Raw genomic sequence first — 6,429 nt, 5'->3', positions numbered from 1 at the left:
GTTTAAACCCACAGCAAGAAATCACATTTCTGGGACATTTTTGATTTGCTAACCATCCAATTGTGGGTCGGAATGTGTGGGTTAAATCTCGTTTCTCCATCTGAAAACTGTGAGTGTTTCAGATTGAGCAGTATATGGGATCAAAGGCTGATTCAGACAATGCTGCTTTGTGGAACGGTGTGATATCTTCACAGGGCAGGACATGGAGAAGTTTTGTTGGTTTGAATAAGGTGTAAATACGATTGTGTCGCCCCCTCACAGATACACAGGATTGAAGCTGTTTACCATCAATGCCCTGAAAGAATGAAATGGTTCAACAAGGTGTGACTGACTTCAAACTCTTCAAACACATGAAGGACCCGGAGACTGGGACCAACACAAAGCCCCGAGCCCAGGCAGGCAAACCAGGTTTGATCACAGATCACTCAGACACGTGTCCTGGTGTAAAATGGTCACCACGCATCTCATGTAAAATGGGTGCTCAATTTCACCCAAACTAATCCCACTGTCCCGCTCTCTCCCCATAGTCCTGTATCAATCCCCAAACTAATCCCACTGCCCCGCTCTCTCCTCATAGTCCTGTATCAATCCCCAAACTACTCCCACTGTCCCGCTCTCTCCCCATAGTCCTGTATCAATCCCCAAACTAATCCCACTGTCCCGCTCTCTCCCCATAGTCCTGTATCAATCCCCAAACTAATCCCACTGTCCCGCTCGCTCCCCATAGTCCTGTATCAATCCCCAAACTAATCCCACTGCCCCGCTCTCTCCCCATAGTCCTGTATCAATCCTCAAACTAATCCCACTGCCCCGCTCTCTCCCCATAGTCCTGTATCAATCCTCAAACTAATCCCACTGCCCCGCTCTCTCCCCATAGTCCTGTATCAATCTCCAAACTAATCCCACTGTTCCGCTCTCTCCCCATTGTCCTGTATCAATCCCCAAACTAATCCCACTGCCCCGCTCTCTCCCCATAGTCCTGTATCAATCCCCAAACTAATCCCACTGCCCCGCTCTCTCCTCATAGTCCTGTATCAATCCCCAAAATAATCCCACTGCCCCGCTCTCTCCCCATAGTCCTGTATCAATCTCCAAACTAATCCCACTGCCCCGCTCTCTCCCCATAGTCCTGTATCAATCTCCAAACTAATCCCAATGCCCCGCTCTCTCCCCATAGTCCTGTATCAATCCCCAAACTAATCCCACTGCCCCGATCTCTCCCCATAGTCCTGTATCAATCTCCAAACTAATCCCACTGCCCCACTCTCTCCCCATAGCCCTGTATCAATCCCCAAACTAATCCCACTGCCCCGCTCTCTCCCCATAGTCCTGTATCAATCCCCAAACTAATCCCACTGCCCCGCTCTCTCCCCATAGTCCTGTATCAATCCCCAAACTAATCCCACTGCCCCGCTCTCTCCCCATAGTCCTGTATCAATCCCCAAACTAATCCCACTGCCCCGCTCTCTCCCCATAGTCCTGTATCAATCCCCAAACTAATCCCACTGCCCCACTCTCTTCCCATAGTCCTGTTTCAATCCCCAAACTAATCCCACTGCCCTGCTCACTTCCCATAGTCCTGTATCAGTCCCCAAACTAATCCCACTGCCCCGTTCTCTCCCCATAGTCCTGTATCAATCCCCAAACTAATCCCACTGCCCCGCTCTCTCCCCATAGTCATGTATCAATCCCCAAACTAATCCCACTGCCCCGCTCTCTCCCCATAGCCCTGTATCAATCCCCAAACTAATCCCACTGCCCCGCTCTCTCCTCATAGTCCTGTATCAACCCCAAACTAATCCCACTGCCCCGCTCTCTCCTCATAGTCCTGTATCAATCTCCAAACTAATCCCACTGCCCCGCTCTCTCCCCATAGTCCTGTATCAATCCCCAATCTAATCCCACTGCCCCGCTCTCTCCCCATAGTCCTGTATCAATCTCCAAACTAATCCCACTGCCCCGCTCTCTCCCCATAGTCCTGTATCAATCCCCAAACTAATCCCACTACCCCGCTCACTCCCCATAGTCCTGTATCAATCTCGAAACTAATCCCACTGCCCTGCTCTCTCCCCATAGTCCTGTATCAATCCTCAAACTAATCCCACTGCCCCGCTCTCTCCCCATAGTCCTGTATCAATCCCCAAACTAATCCCACTACCCCGCTCACTCCCCATAGTCCTGTATCTATCTCCAAACTAATCCCTCTGCCCCGCTCTCTCCCCATAGTCCTGTATCAATCTCCAAACTAATCCCACTGCCCCGCTCTCTCCCCATCGTCCTGTATCAATCCCCAAACTAATCCCACTGCCCAGCTCTCTCCCCATAGTCCTCTATCAATCCCCAAACTAATCCCACTGCCCCCCTCTCTCCCCACAGTCCTGTATCAATCCCCAAACTAATCCCACTGCCCCGCTCTCTCCCGATAGTCCTGTATCAATCCCCAAACTAATCCCACTGCCCCGCTCTCTCCCCACAGTCCTGTATCAATCCCCAAACTAATCCCACTGCCCCGCTCTCTCCCCATAGTCCTGTATCAATCCCCAAACTAATCCCACTGCCCTGCTCTCTCCTCATAGTCCTGTATCAATCCCCAAACTAATCCCACTGCCCCGCTCTCTCCCCATAGTCCTGTATCAATCCCCAAACTAATCCCACTGCCCCGCTCTCTCCCCATAGTCCTGTATCAATCTCCAAACTAATCCCACTGCCCCGCTCTCTCCCCATAGTCCTGTATCAATCCCCAAACAAGCTCTCTCTCTGTCTCTCTCAGTCTCTCTCTCTCTCTATCTCTTTCACTCTCTATATATCTCTCTGTCTCTATCTGTTTCTAGCTGACGCTCTCTCTCTCTCTCTCCCTCACTCGCTCTGTCTTCCTCTTTTCCTCTCCCTCTCTGTGTCACTCTCTCCATCTCTCTGTCTTTCTCTGTCTTCCAGTCTGTCTCACTCTCTCTGTCTCTCTCTCGTTCTCCCTCTCTCCCTCTCTTTCTTCTCCCTCTCTGTCTCTCTCTCTCTCTCTCCCTCTGTGTCTCTCTCTCTGTCTTACTGTCTCTCCCTGTCTTTCTCTGTCTAGCTCCCTATCGCTCTCTCTCTCCGTCTCTGTTTCTCTCTCGCTCTATCTTTCCCTCTCTCTCTGCCTCCTTCTCCCTCTTGCTCTCTCTTTCTCTCTCTCTGTATCTCTTCCTGTCTTTATCTCTGTCTTTCCCTCTCTCTCTATCAATCTCTGTCTCTCTCTGACTATCTCTCTATCTCTCTCTTTATCTCTCTCTGTGTTTCTATCTCTCTGTCTCAATTTCTGTGTTTCTCTCTCTCTATTTTTTCTCTCTATCTCTCTGTCTTTGTCTCTCATTCTCTGTCTCTCTCCAATCTCTCTCTCTCGCTCTCTCTCTCACTCTTTCTCTCTGTCTTGCTCTCTGTCTCTTTCTCTCTCTCTCCCTGTCTCTCTGACTCTCTCTGTCTCCCTCTCTCTCTGACTCTCCGTCTCTCTCTGTCTCGCTCTCTCTCTGACTCTCGCTGTCTCTCTCTCTCTCTCTGACTCTCTCTGTCTCTCTCTCACTCTCTTGTCACTCTCTATCTCTCTCTTTCTCTCTCTCCCTCTCTGTCTCTCTCTCTCTCTCTCACTCTCTCTCTCTCTGTCTCTCTTTCTATGTCTCTTTCTTTGTCTCTCTCTCTCTGTCTCTCCCTCTCTGTCTTTGACTCTCTCTGTCTCTCTCTCTCTCTCTGACTCTCTCTCTGACTCTCTCTGACTCTCTCTCTCTGACTCTCTCTGTCTCTCTCTCTGACTCTCTCTCTCAATCTCTCTCTTTCTCCCTCTCTGTCTCGCTCTCTCACTATCTCTCTCTCCCTGTCTCTCCCTCTCTCTCTTTGACTCTCTCTGTCTCTCTCTCTCTCTCTGACTCTCTCTTTCTCTCTCTCTCTCTCTCTGACTCTCTCCATCCATCTCTCTCTCTCTCTCTCTCTATCCTTCTCTCTGTCTCTCTCGCTCTCTCTCTGTCCCTCTGAAGCTCTCCCAGAACCTCAGTGACAATGCACACACCGATCTTCAGTCATCCATTTTACATTTGTTAATGGTCACCATTTGATGTTAACACTGGGAGATTGATTACAGAGACCGACTACTCTCGAATTTAACGTTAGCTGCTTAAAGGTGTACCTGCCCTGGGAGTGTTTGATGGGACAGTGTAGAGGGAGCTTTACTCTGTATCTAACCCCCTGTACCTGCCCTGGGAGTGTTTGATGGGACAGTGTAGAGGGAGCTTTACTCTGTATCTAACCCCCTGTACCTGCCCTGGGAGTGTTTGATGGGACAGTGTAGAGGGAGCTTTACTCTGTATCTAACCCCCTGTACCTGCCCTGGGAGTGTTTGATGGGTCAGTGTAGAGGGAGCTTTACTCTGTATCTAACCCCCTGTACCTGCCCTGGGAGTGTTTGATGGGGCAGTGTAGAAGGAGCTTTACTCTGTATCTAACCCTCTGTACCTGCCCTGGGAGTGTTTGATGGGACAGTGTAGCGAGCGAGAGTGAGAGGGGAACAGACAGAGAGTGAGACTGACAGAGAGACAGGGAGACTGAACGAGAGAGCGAGAGAGAGGGACTCTGTATCTAACCCACTGTACCTGCCCAGGGAGGTTTGATGGGACAGTGTGGAGGGAGATTAAATGCCCAATTCTCTCTGTCCCTCTCGCTTTCTCTCTGTCAGTCTCTCTCTCTGTCTGTTCCTCTCTCTCTCTCTCGCTCTCTGTTTCCGGGTCCCTGTCTCTCTCCCTCTCTGCATCTCTGTTCCTCTCTCTCTCGCTCGCTCTTTCAGTCTCCCTGTCTCTCTCCCTCTCTGTATCTCTGTTCCTCTCTCTCTCGCTCTCTCTTTCAGTCTCCCTGTCTCTCTCCCTCTCTCCATCTTGCTCCCTCACTCTCTCCCTCGCTCTCAATTTCTATCCATCTATCTCTCTTTCACTTTTTCCTCTGTCTGTGCTGCTGTCCATTTCCGATCTCTCTCTTTCTTTCCCTTTTCTGTAACACGCTCTCTCTATCCCAAATTCTCTCACTGCTTCTTCCTGTCCACCTCTCTTTTTCTCTCTCCCTGTCTCTCATTCCCATTCTGATGTGTCCTTGATTGAAAAGTACCCTGACATATTGCAGCCTGACTGTTTAAACCCACAGCAAGAAATCACATTTCTGGGACATTTTTGATTTGCTAACCATCCAATTGTGGCTTGGAATGTGTGGGTTAAATCTCGTTTCTCCATCTGAAAACTGTGAGTGTTTCAGATTGAGCAGTATATGGGATCAAAGGCTGATTCAGACAATGCTGCTTTGTGGAACGGTGTGATATCTTCACAGGGCAGGACATGGAGACGTTTTGTTGGTTTGAATAAGGTGTAAATACGATTGTGTCGTCCCCGCACAGATACACAGGATTGAAGCTGTTTACCATCAATGCCCTGAAAGAATGAAATGGTTCAACAAGGTGTGACTGACTTCAAACTCTTCAAACACATGAAGGACCCGGAGACTGGGACCAATACACAAAGCCCCGAGCCCAGACAGGCAAACCAGGTTTGATCACAGATCACCCAGACACGTGTCCTGGTGTAAAATGGTCACCACGCATCTCATGTAAAATGGGTGCTCAATTTCACCCAAACTAATCCCACTGCCCCGCTCTCTCCTCATAGTCCTGTATCAATCCCCAAACTAATCCCACTGCCCCGCTCTCTCCCTATAGTCCTGTATCAATCTCCAAACTAATCCCACTGCCCCGCTCTCTCCCTATAGTCCTGTATCAATCTCCAAACTAATCCCACTGTCCCGCTCTCTCCCCATAGTCCTGTATCAATCCACAAACTAATCCCACTGTCCCGCTCTCTCCCCATAGTCCTGTATCAATCCCCAAACTAATCCCACTGCCCCGCTCTCTCCCCATAGTCCTGTATCAATCCCCAAACTAATCCCACTGCCCCGCTCTCTCCCCATAGTCCTGTATCAATCCCCAAACTAATCACACTGCCCCTCTCTCTCCCCATAGTCCTGTATCAATCCCCAAACTAATACAACTGCCCCGCTCTCTCCTCATAGTCCTGCGTCAATCCCCAAACTAATCCCACTGCCCCGCTCTCTCCCCATAGCCCTGTATCAATCCCCAAACTAATACAACTGCCCCGCTCTCTCCTCATAGTCCTGCGTCAATCCCCAAACTAATCCCACTGCCCCGCTCTCTCCCCATAGCCCTGTATCAATCCCCAAACTAATCCCACTGCCCCGCTCTCTCCCCATAGTCCTGTATCAATCCCCAAACTAATCCCACTGCCCTGCTCTCTCCCCATAGTCCTGTATCAATCCCCAAACTAATCCCACTGCCCTGCTCTCTCCCCATAGTCCAGTATCAATCCCCAAACTAATCCCACTGCCCCGCTCTCTCCCCATAGTCCTGTATCAA

This window comes from Pristiophorus japonicus, unplaced genomic scaffold, assembly GCF_044704955.1.
Source record: "Pristiophorus japonicus isolate sPriJap1 unplaced genomic scaffold, sPriJap1.hap1 HAP1_SCAFFOLD_211, whole genome shotgun sequence".
NCBI lineage: Eukaryota > Metazoa > Chordata > Chondrichthyes > Pristiophoridae > Pristiophorus > Pristiophorus japonicus.
Note: the sequence above shows the minus strand (reverse complement) of the source record.